The sequence below is a fragment of the Mus musculus genome, chromosome 12 (genome assembly GCF_000001635.26).
Source record: "Mus musculus strain C57BL/6J chromosome 12, GRCm38.p6 C57BL/6J".
NCBI lineage: Eukaryota > Metazoa > Chordata > Mammalia > Rodentia > Muridae > Mus > Mus musculus.
The window spans coordinates 20,758,476-20,770,861 of record NC_000078.6 but is presented as its reverse complement, the minus strand read 5'-3'; the positions used below and the strand labels follow the sequence as shown (position 1 = coordinate 20,770,861).

The 12,386-nt window shown below is 41.6% G+C and overlaps 1 long non-coding RNA gene across 1 annotated transcript; it reads right to left on the bottom strand.

Moving 5' to 3' along the window:
- Positions 1–464: 464 nt before the first annotated feature.
- Gm6626 lies at positions 465–4,513 on the bottom strand. The gene is made up of 4 exons (XR_001780514.1): positions 4,464–4,513; positions 2,103–2,229; positions 1,845–1,905; positions 465–502 (listed from the first exon to the last, which is right to left on the bottom strand). It is a non-coding gene; the product is annotated as a predicted gene 6626 (long non-coding RNA).
- Positions 4,514–12,386: the final 7,873 nt, after the last annotated feature.

Below are 12,386 nucleotides of genomic sequence, written 5' to 3'. Positions count from 1 at the left end.
TGACGTTGGAGATGACTGTGACGTGCAAAGGCTTTACCAATTACATTCTTAGGGTTTCTCTCCAGTATGTGTTCTCTTATGACATTGGAGATAACTGGGAAATGCAAAGGCTTTACCACATTGATTACATTCATAGGGTTTCTCTCCAGTATGTGTTCTTTTATGATATTGGAGATGACTGTGTTGTGAAAAGGCTTTACCACATTGATTACATTCATAGGGTTTTTCTCCAGTATTTGTTCTTTTATGACATTGGAGATGACTGTGTTGTGAAAAGGCTTTACCACATTGATGACATTCATAAGATTTCTCTCCAGTATGGGTTCTTTTATGATATTGAAGATGACCGGGTGTTGGAAAGGCTTTACCACATTGGTTATGTTCATGTGTTTTCTCTCCAATTTGATTTCTTTTATGACATTGGAGATGACTGGGACATGAAAAGGCTTTAGAACATTCATTACATTCATAGAGTTTCTCTCCACTATGATTACTTACATACCTGCAATGAAAATTGGCACATGTGATATGTTTACTACATTAATATCCCTGTTCAACCATTTCATCAAGATGAATAAAGTTTACAAATTGGTCTATGGATAAAGATGGACCAGATCATCGGGTTTTATCACTTTATATGTTCATGGTGTTCTCCCTCATTATGGGTTGTTTTGCATCTTTTGAGATATCTGTGATGGTTATTACATGGCTAACATTTATAACATCCTTTTTACATGGGATATTTATATGATGTATTTCATCTATATGAGGAAAATGGAACAACTCAGAGCTTTATACCACTAATTGCTTTCATAAATTTTCCTATAGCATGAATTATACCACATTTGACTGTGAACCAGGACAAACAAAAGAATTTCCAAATTCCTAGTACCCATAAAGATTTTCTACAGTGTGAGCTTGGTGAAGTTCCCAGTAAAATTAGAAAATCAATTGATTGCAAACTTTTATCATATTCAGAATGTCTACCAAAGGCAGAATCTGACAATTTTCTCCCAGTTCTGGGATAGAAAGTGGAACATTGCTTCTTTCAATATCCCTATGCTCACATGGCTTTTATCCATTGTGACACATGATGTATGTACATATAAAAAGAAGAATAACAGATGAAAGGTTTCCACATTTTATTCACACTGTTTGACTTTTTATTCCTCATAGACATGTAATATACGAATTAATGTTTCTCCTATGACAACACTCTTGACACTCATAAACTGTACCCTAAACAAATGATCAATTTCAGTATAAGAATATGAGTATCACCAATTTTCCCATGGATAATTTACTTATTGGAAGGTTTTAGATATATATTTATCACTATTCGATGTGCAATATCTAAGTCTTGTAAGTCTATACACATTGTCAGATTAGTATAGCTCTAATACAGGTACAAATTGAATAAAGGTATCTCTTAAGGCAATGTTTCCTTGTCTTTTTGTTAAAAAGAGGAATTCTTTGATAGATAAATCAGATAACTACATTGAGGCAGAATTTTTTTAAGAATATTATAATTAGGGCTGGCGAGATGGCTCAGTTGTTAAGAGTGCAGACTGCTCTCTCGAAGGTCCTGAGTTCAAATCCCACCAACCACATGGTGGCTCACAACCATCCATAACAAAATCTGATGCCCTCTTCTGGAGTATCTGAGGACAGCTACAGTGTACTTACATATAATAAATAAATACATCCTAGAAAAAAAAGAATATTGTAATTATAGTTATACTTGAAGTATTGACATTTTACACTCCTGCTTTTCATTAGAGCTTCCATAACATAGTAAAATTTCCTCAGAGGCATAATTGCATCAGCTTGCACGTGAAAATTACCTTTCATTTCTTCTTGAACTTTGACAATGTCCTTCAATATGATGGTTTTCCCAAGTGTAGCCTAAAAGACAGTACCAGAAAAATGAATGATACAGTATTGGAAATAAGGCAAATTCAAGGTACTGAGAATTTTCACATCACTGGACACTATTCAGTTCAGTCTTCCTTGTTCTCAATTGAAATAACAGAGCATCATCACTCACCAAGAGACATGTCGTCCCACTATTTTGTAAAGCAAAAGAAAATTCACAGTCATACCTATAACCGTGAGGTTCCAGTAGGTCTCCAGCATCACATCTTTGTAGAGACTCTTCTGAGAAGGATCCAGCAAATTTCACTCTTCCCCAGTGAAATTCACATCCACATCATCATAAGTCACTGCATCCTAAAATATCCCATACATGTGTACATCACAAAGCATGGTACTGACATCACTGTAAAGTAAATATACGCTTCCTTGATCATATATTTATGTAATTCTGGTGCTTCCTCCACTGACTTCTGGACACAGAAGTTATAATCTAAGTACCATAACATTTTAAAGGAAATTGAGTTGAAGGTTCACCTGTGTTGCTTATGAACATTTTAAATAAATAGGGTAAAGTCTTTTGAGAGGAATTCCAATTGAGAGGGAAATGTAGGGTGAAACAGATCAATAGTTCTGAGGACACATCCCAGAAATTGTAAGAAGAATCACTAATGAGAAAAGTCATGGACAAGCAGGGTGTATTTGTTCATGTCTTTAATCCCAGAGTCATGGGCAGGTATACGTCAGTGAGCTGGATCCCAGTCTATCTTACACATTCCAGGACAGCAAAAGTTACATATAAGGCCCTTACTCCACTGCAAAAATCAACCACGGATTTAAAAATGATAGAAAGAACTCAGTTGTGTACTACAGTTCCTACTAAGAAGTATACATTCCCTGCACTTCTGTACTCATCTAGCAGAAACAGGAAGTGTTACGCTTTAAACTGCACCATTAGTAAAACTTTACTAAAAATCAAGGCACATTTAATTGACCAATGGACAGATGAAAATATTAGTAATATAAGTGTTGAACACAAAAAGCAACATAAGGCAGGAGAGAGCGATACCTCAGCCGTGGATAGCTCTTGCTGGTATTCCAGATAACAGTGGTGAGTTACTAGCATTTACGTGACCTGTGGCTTTATGAACAGGAGTTCTGAGTCCACCTTCAAACAACACTGACGATGAGGCACACATGATATTCATATTCACGCACACAGGCAAAACACTCCTATTTATTTAAAAATTTCAAAACAAATACAAGAGTTTGGGGAAACATCAACACCCAGAATCCAATGACTCTGAAGCCTCAGGCAGTACTGATGTCATGAGCATATGCCATCCTGAAAAATAGACTATAACCTATGTGCCCACGGGGTACACAGGGAGCCCCAACCCCACTCAAAAAAGAAACAGAGGAGATTAGGAGGAGGGAATCTGTGAGGGCAGGGACCTAGATTAGGGACAGTGATCAGGGTGATGATGAATATCTAAACTATAGGGTAAACAAACAAACAAAAAAAACAAAAGGAAAGAAAGAAAAAGGAAAAATTTGAGTGTATATACACTTTCATCTTTCCCAAGATGAATCTAGAAAGGCTCCTGCACTGTTCAAATGTCTAAAGTCACTGCTGACACTCAAGACAATATCTTGAAAGCCACATCAGAAAGCAAAGTTGCAAAATCAAACAGCAAGTTATATTTTTCCAACATAAAATGGCACTGAACACCACTTCCCATTCCAATCAAAAGGAATGTGCACACAGGGAGAGAAGATTGGACAAAGGCAAGAAAAACAGCAGGGCAAACACCAAATCCTATAGCTTTGTCTCAAACACATTGGACTTCAATTGCTTAAGGCATAGATGGTGCTCTTCCTGTAACTTCTCATACATCTCTCAGTTTGGGTACTTCATCTCCCTGTAAGCATCTATCCATGGCAGATTTCTCAATGTATTAGTTTTTTCCACAACCTGTGGTCACAAAATGCAACTCAAGCATCAACTTCACCACTTAAATGCAAGGAACTCAAACAGAGTCTTCCCTGGGATCCTGACTCTGTCAAAAGATGGCTGGAGAAGTGCTGAACTGAAACCATAGAGAAAGAATCTGTGGCCATGCTATTTTCATCTTTCAGTTTCCAGAAGCGGCACAATGTGGATGATCCTGTGAAGTTTGGCTTCTAAATTAATGGACCCTGCCTCACTTCGACCACATTTGCAGCAGGTTTTGTTTAAGGTTCCATCCTGGGATGAGGAAACACTGTGAATATTCCTTCCATTAATTTAAAACATAGCAAGCACGAGGAAGTGCTACACTCAGGGTACATTCATAGGCATATTCACACAAGGGCATTTGCTACACTAAGTTCATAGCCACTTTATTTGTAACAGTTAGTAACAGGAAAGAATGCAGATGTTCCTCAACTGAAATGTGGACACAAAAAACATGTTTCATTTACAGAATGGGAAGCTATTCAGGTATAAAAAACAAGGACATCATGAATTTTGCAGAAAATGGGTACAATTAGAAACTAATATCTGTAATGAGGTAACTCAGGCCCAAAAGGACATGCACGTACATACTCACAAGTGAATAATAACCATAAGTACAGGATACCCACACTGCACTTCATAGACAGAAAGACAATAAACAAGACAAGGCACAAATGAGCATGGTTGAATCTCACTCAGAAGAGGGTATGAAAGAGATAGAAGAGGCAGATGGAAGGGAGAAAACTGGATGGGACAGTAGTTAAGAAAGAAGTAGGGGAGTGTTAGGAACAGGTGTGGTAAGAGACAAGGGAAGGCCTGGGAGCCAGGAAAATGAAATGAAATCAGCAGAGGCTGGGAGGGAGTGGGGTTAGGGTAGAGTCATGTGTAGAATGTGCCTGAGACTATGAATGGGAGGGCACAAATGCGGCTAGGGAAGTGATCTTAGCTGAGATATATAGCATTGAGTTATGGACCATGAAGAGGTGACATCTTGCAGTCAGGCAGAACCACCAGTGAAGTGTTCAGTACACCAAGAAAACCAAAAACCTTTCCTCCCACAATTTGTTCTGTCTGCAAGTAAGGCAGGCACAAAGTTGAAACAGAGACTGAGGGAATGGCCAAACTATCCTTGCCCAACAGGTAACCCATCCCATGGGCAAGCACCAAGGCTGGCATTACTGAGGATAATTTGTTATACTTGCAGATAGTAACTTAGCTTCATTGTCCTCTGAGCATCTCCATCCAGCATCTGACTGAAACATGCAGAGATCCACAGCCTAACATTGGACAGGGCTCAGGGAGTATTTTAAAAGAGTTGGGGAAAGGATTGAGAGCCTCTGAAGGAATAGGAAGACCGTGAGAAGACCCTCAGAGTCAACTAACCCAGAACCTAGGAGACTCTCAGAGATGGAGCCACCAACCAAAGAGCACACACAGGCTGGGACAGAGGCCCCCACCATATATGTAGTGGATGTGCTGCTCAGTCTTCATGGGGTCACCAACATCCAGAGCGGGGCATATCCCTTAAGCTGTTCCTGTCTGTGCAAACTGTTTCCGTAACTGGGCTGCCTTGTCTGATCTCAGTGGGAAAGGATGTGTCTAACCCTGCAGAGACTTGACATGCCATAGTTGAGGGATACTCCAGTGGTTCCCACCCTCCCTGGAGAGATAAAAGGGAGTCAGTGATGAGGGACTGTGGAAGGTGGAATGGGATGGGTGTACTGATTAGAATGTAACTTGAATAAAGAAATAGGAAGATTGAACAAATACTTATCAATAGAATAAAAATATACAAGTCATGCAATAATTTTTCTCAGTACTCAATATCTTAGGGCATAAGACAAGTACAAAAGATTTTTTTGGCCAAAATATTACAAAAATGACCTCTTCCTAAAGTTTTCAGTCTATTTTCCACTGAAATAGTATGACCTCAACTTCATGTGGCCGAATTACTGTCAACACTTCCAGACCCTATGGGAAGAACTGATTAAGCTCCATGTACAACTTTCTATGACTTTTGCCATCTCAGTTACTGATATTTTACATAATCCTTCAAAAGAGACCATAGATTCTGTCCAGCAGCAAAATCAGCTTTTGAAACAATTGCTGTTGTTGATGTTGTTGTTGTTCTACCTTGCAACTCTGCTGCTGTGATGGTTTCCTCTGAACAGAAGTATCTCAAGTAATAAATGTTTGTTTTACATGGTTCTGTCAGATCACAGCCCACCATACTGGGAGCTCAGACTAGAAACTGAAGCTAGAAAATGAAGGCAAAAACATTTGACAAACACTACTTCCTGCCTTGCTTTCTTGCTTGGTCACTTTCTCATGCTCTATAGCCTCCCTCAGCAATGAAGCAGGCTGATCCAGACTTTGACCTTGCTGCCACTAAGAAGGAGATTAGTGTCTTAGTCAGGGTTTCTATTCTTAAACAAACATCACGACCAAGAAGCACGTTGGGGAGGAAAGGGTTTATTCAGCTTACACTTCCATACTGGTTCATCACCAAGGAAGTCAGGACTGGAACTCAAGCAGGTTAGAAAGCAGGAGCTGATGCAGAGGCCATGGAGGGATGTTCATTACTGGCTTGCCTCCCCTGGCTTGCTCAGCCTGCTCTCTTATAGAACCAAGACTACCATCCCAGAGATGGTCCCACCCACAAGGGGCCTTTCCCCCTTGATCACTAGTTGAGAAAATGCCTTACAGTTGGATCTCATGGAGGCATTTCCTCAACTAAAGCTCCTTTCTCTGTCATAACTCCAGCTGTGTCAAGTTGACACATAAAACCAGCCAGTACACCTAGGGTAGAGGAGCCTTCTGACCTTGATGGCTCTATTTGCTCTTCTCCATTACTCTGCTTTCTGCTGAAAGGTCCTTTAGAGGTTCTGGAGACACGCCCTGTAGATTTCCTATGGGCTGGCTCCAGACACCAAGAATGGGCTGTCGGGGGATGGGCCTACCCTCTTTATAAGCAGGGACTCTCAGTAAACTTCAGAGGCTTTGAACAGAAAGGTTTGCCTTGGCCTCATTCTTTTGTTGCCCTCTGATCTCTTTCAGCCCTGGGCTACCTTTCAGGGGAACCCAATTCACGTGGCCACAGAGAGCTACAATGCTCACCTAGCTCTCTCATCCAACCCAAGACCACTTGCTTCCCAATACTGCCACCATTCACGGAAGAGTGTTCCTATATCAATTATCAACACTATCTCTCAGATACATAGAAACCAGCCATTCTGATGAGGTCACACCTGCAACTGAGGCTCCTTCAGATGACTGTAGTCTGAAATGTAGAGTTAAATCAACTATGACACAGACACAATAATAAATGAGAAAGTTGAAAAACTCCAAAACCAATGATCTAACCGTTTCATTACAAGGACCCCTGCCACCACATCAGGATAAAATGGGAAGGGCTCCTGGCTCAGAGCATGGAAGGATACAGTGGAATGGGGAGAAGGGAGGCTGTACTGCCCTGTGGTGAGGTGTCCTTAACCCTGGATTCCCAGGCCAGGGAGACCAAAGAGGTGGCCAAACAGCTGGAAGGTGAATAGAGGAGCAGATTGCCCCACAGACCTGGAAATAAATTTGCTGGAAGGGATGAAAAATAACCTCCCATATACTGACAGCTCCAAGTTCAAAACTACAGAGTCACATATAGACTGAGAACAGGGTTGTTTAGAAGGGAGCAAAATGAGGTCTTTGTCCTTTCCACCCTGAATGTGGTCATAAAGAGCTCTCTGTCAGGGGCAATTTAATGGGTACAGGTCCTCTTGATAAGAAGGATTTAACCCAATGTGGAGGGTGAGTAACTATATCAATTGGGATGGAAACAGTCTCACTTCCTCTGTCAGTTAGAGAACACTAAAGTGCCACACACATAATAGAGGGCCACGAGGGGGCGGTGAAGGCTACCCAGCAGATTACTCCACTTGTGCAGAGGAGAAAATGAAGACAGGATGGCAGCTGTGAGCCATGGAGCAGGGTTCCAAGACTGCTCTAACTTCCCAGAAATTAAGACCAGGGGCACACAACCCCTGTTCCAGGCCCTGGAACATCTTCCTACCCCTTTCTTGCCATGACTCTCCAGCATTTCCACTTCACTGGAGTTCCACATTCGCTTTGTTCATCTCCTTCCATGAGTACTCAAGAAAAATAAAAAAACCAAGGTACACAGACACATTTCTGACAGACAGGTCACTGACACAAAGAACAGCAATGACACATCCTAACAGCGGTCTTTACCCTTCCGATGGGAGTCCAGAGGGTCTTGGGGTTCCAGTCAAAGCATCAAGGTTTTATGCCCAACTCACAGAAACTGCAATTACCAGCACAGAGCCTATTGCAATGCAAACACACAGAGGCCATTTTTATGAGCTCATTAACAAGGACTCTCAGCAGTCAAACTCCCATTAGGTACAAACTGAGAGATCAAGTCTAGAGGTTTTGAGTATTTATTGTAGTTACACCAACATTGGGGGTTTACAAAAATAGACAGCTGCTATAGCTGGTGTTCCATGTATATAAAGCTCGCCTGACAAACAGACACAGGGGATGGAGGCAGGAAATGACATAAGCAGTTGTTAAGTTCCAAAAAGCAGGACATGAAATTACCTTGCATACAATCAGCATTGTAATATTTTAAAAAACTGTATGTCTGGCATAATGTGCAGGAACCAAACAAGGGGGGGCAAAAAAAATCTGACAACCATGATGGGAAAGCTGTTTTTGTTTTTGTTTTCTAAATGAGGTCTTAGTTATCTCTATGTAGCTTGACCTTGCTGATGTACCTTGATTGACTGTTGATAAGGGGATTTTGTCATGGGATTTTTGCTGGAATGTACAAATGTACATTCTCAAAAAGCAAACTGGGCTTTACAAACTCATCTCTGTTCCTGAGCCCCTGATTATCAACAGAAACTCCTGGTTAACCACAACCATGCCTGTCTGTAGACTAGACTTTGTCCAAAGACCTACCTCACTATCTGTTACTGCAGACCCTAATATCAGCTGCCCTTACTACTGGAAAAGAATACCAGTGGATATTTCCTCTCCTCCTGTCAAAGCCTCCTATAGATACCATAGACAATCCCCACCTGCCCATCCATTCCTGCCTCATCCCTGTGTCTCAGCCCCCACTTGGGCAGATACTCCCTGTTCAACCACATTCCATGCCTGAAAGGACACAAGGTAAGCTTCCATAGATCAACTTCATGATTGATTTCTTATCCCAGATTCAATTTTCCCAGTTGTTCCAACATTGTATTAAACACCATGGGCTGCTTGACCTCTCTCCTGACTATGTCTCCTTGTGGATTACTAAGATCTTCTGTTCCTGCCTGTTGCTTCTCCCAGCTTTTAATATCACAAAGCATCCCCTCTTGACCATACCCACAAAATAGGTCAGTAAAATAGGAAACTGTCAGTGAACACTCTCTTCAAATCCATGCATCAAAGAGTAACCCAGGAACAAAACTCCCACCCAAAAAGACAAACCCAGAGGCCAGTACCTAGGTCAATAATCACCCAAACAGAGATGGCTACACACCAGCATAGCAACATAGAGTAACAGCCAGGAACAATTGCAACCAAGAAATCCAAGCTATCCCATCACAGCAGGTCTGAGAAATTAAAGCATGCAACAGATAAAGTGCAAAAGAGATTGTTTGGGGGAAGGGAGAGGAGTGAGAACCTGGGGAAGGGATAGAAGTACACAAGAGGACCTGCAGACAGGCACACAGACAGGGAGGAGAAAGAGAGCCATGAGGGGAGAGATGACAGAGAGTGTGCATGTGCAGAGAACAGAGACGAGGAACAAAAATAGAGAGCTGCTATAGCTGTTGGTCCATGTATATAAAGCACGCCTGACAACAGACACAGGGGATGGAGGCAGGAAATGACATAAGCAGTTGCTAAGTCCCTAGGAGCAGGGCATGAGATTACCTGTACACTCACAACTACAGAGGCAAAGTTCACCTGCAGAACAGGAAAAGAAGACAGAATCTCAGGGCAAGTATATAAAAAGAAAGAACAACCATGTTCATTGTCTTTTATGTGTGTAGGATGCCAAAAGAATCTATTGCCTAGATTGAAGATGGATCTGATGATCTCAAAAGATCAAGATCAAGAAATGGTTTCTCACTTCAAAAGGTATAATGAACACATTTCCCTCACAGTAAGCAGGGTTAGAGTCAGTGTTAGGCTATTAGAGGGTTATGGTTAGGATTAGGGTTCTTAGTGTTAGGGTTGTTAGAAGCAAGGCAATGGTCAGGAAGCTGGGGTGAGCTGGACTGGAAGGTTTATTATTTATTTGTTATTAATTTATTATTTGACAATTTCATATGTGCACACAGTATATCTTGATTGTTTCTATCTCTCATTCCTCCCTCTACCTACATCCTTTCTCACACTTCCACCTTCATGTCTTCATTGTGTCTTCTGTTTCCTCCCAGTGTCCCCATTTCTCCTTACCCTCCATCCTCCCTCCTCCTCCTCCTTCTTCTTCTCCTTTTTTCCTCCTCCTCCTCCTCCTCCTCCTCCTCCTCCTCCTCCTCCTCCTCCTCCTCCTCCTCCTCCTCCTCCTTCTTCTTCTTCTTCTTCTTCTTCTTCTTCTTCTTCTTCTCTTTCTTCTTCTTCATCACCATCACCATCATTACTAAGGTCACTTAGTGCTGCCTGATGGAATATTACTCAAAATCTGTTAGGCTGGATCTTGTGCATATAAATGGAATGGCACTGCCCAGGGTGCAATGGTCGCATTATATCCAGAAAACAAGTGTTTTACCAAATGTGTCCTCTGATGCTCTTTTTAGCCATTCTTCTGCCATGTTCCTGTGAGTATTAGTTTTGGAGACTTTTTCTTTGATCTGAGAAGAATGGATCCTGATGATTAGGACAGCCATAGGTGGAAGGTCTGTCCCTAACAGTTACCTTAATTGACATGGTATAGCTTGTGTTTCTCTAAGAAGCAGCAGCCACCACACACAGATCTCCTGGCCTGGAAGACCCAGTCTGAGTCCATGAGGCCTTTATGTACACAACCCAGATGGTTTTCTGGAACCCACAGCCCTAAGGGACCAGGTGTATTATTTGACAACTCACTCTGTGGCAGAGAAGGCCTCTTAGTAAATGCCTCTAGAGGCTACAGAGGCAGCTCAGTTGGTAGAATGGTTGCCTAGCATTCGAGAGGCCCAGGGTTTGACCCCTGGCACCACATAAAACAAGCATGATAACACATGCTGTAATTGCAGCCTTCAAAGGTGGAGGCAGAGGCAAGAGGATCTGAAATCCAAGGTCATATTTGGTACATAGAGTTCAAGGCCACCCTGAGGACCTGACTCAAAAGTAAAACAAGAAGAGAAAAGCGTCTAAAAAAAGGGCCTCTAATGCCTCCCAGGGGTTAGCACTTGATATCTCAGGAGTTGCCAGTCTTGGCTCCTCTAAGTTGACAACAATGGAAGCTGGCTTGCAGAGACTCAACGGACACCAGCTTGCACTAAGGAAACCCACCTCTGTACAGTGAAAGGACATCGAAGAACTAACCAGAGTGGTCAGGACTCCTGTTTTGTCAACTGCTGAAACCCAGAGTCACATGACTCCATTGTGCCTATATGACCTATCTCAAAAAGGAATAATCTTAAATAAGCCCATTTAATGCTTTCTTACTTTACAATTACTTTTCTTTATTTTTTGAAATTGTAATATAATCTCATCATTTCTATACTCCAAACCAACCCACATATCCCTGCTTCCTCTCTTTCAAATTCATAACCTCTCTTTTCCTTTGTTATTTTATACATATATGTATATTACCTAATTATATAAACACAGCCTGCACAATCTGTATAATATTATTTATATGTCTGGCTTCGGTGCTGAACATTTGGTATTAGGCAACCAACTGGCAAAAGCACATTTTTATAAAATAGAATTAAACCTCATAAAAATATTGGTTATAGCTAGGCATGGTGGTGCACGCCTTTAATCCCAGCACTTGGGAGGCAGAAGCAGATGGATTTCTGAGTTGGAGGCCAGCCTGATCTACAGAGTGAGTTCCTGGTGACATCAAAGTTAGGCAGTGCCCCACTCCCCTAGAGCTCTTCTAAACACCTCTACTATGTCACCAGGTAACACTGGCTCAGCCTGTGACTGTTCTCAGCTAGACTCCTAGAACCAGTTCATGACATTGAAGATAGTTATACGGTCTGGTTTATGGAGTTTGCAAAGAACTAGCCATCCAAAGTCAAATTTGAGACATCGTCCCATCAAACCTGGAATCTTTAGCATGATTTTAAGAGGTCCATATACTACTTGGATGAGGGGGGAAAATCCAGCCTTTCTTCCACTGGGTTGAAAGCAACACATCCCAGTTAGTGTTTCTGTTACCCGGGCCTCAGATAAAAGGTGCCACAACCCTACATTGTAATTATTAGCCATGTCACACCGTATTATTTACACTCATAGTACTCCACATCTGAAGTACCTATCCAACCCAATAATAAATCCTGGCATCACTTTTAAA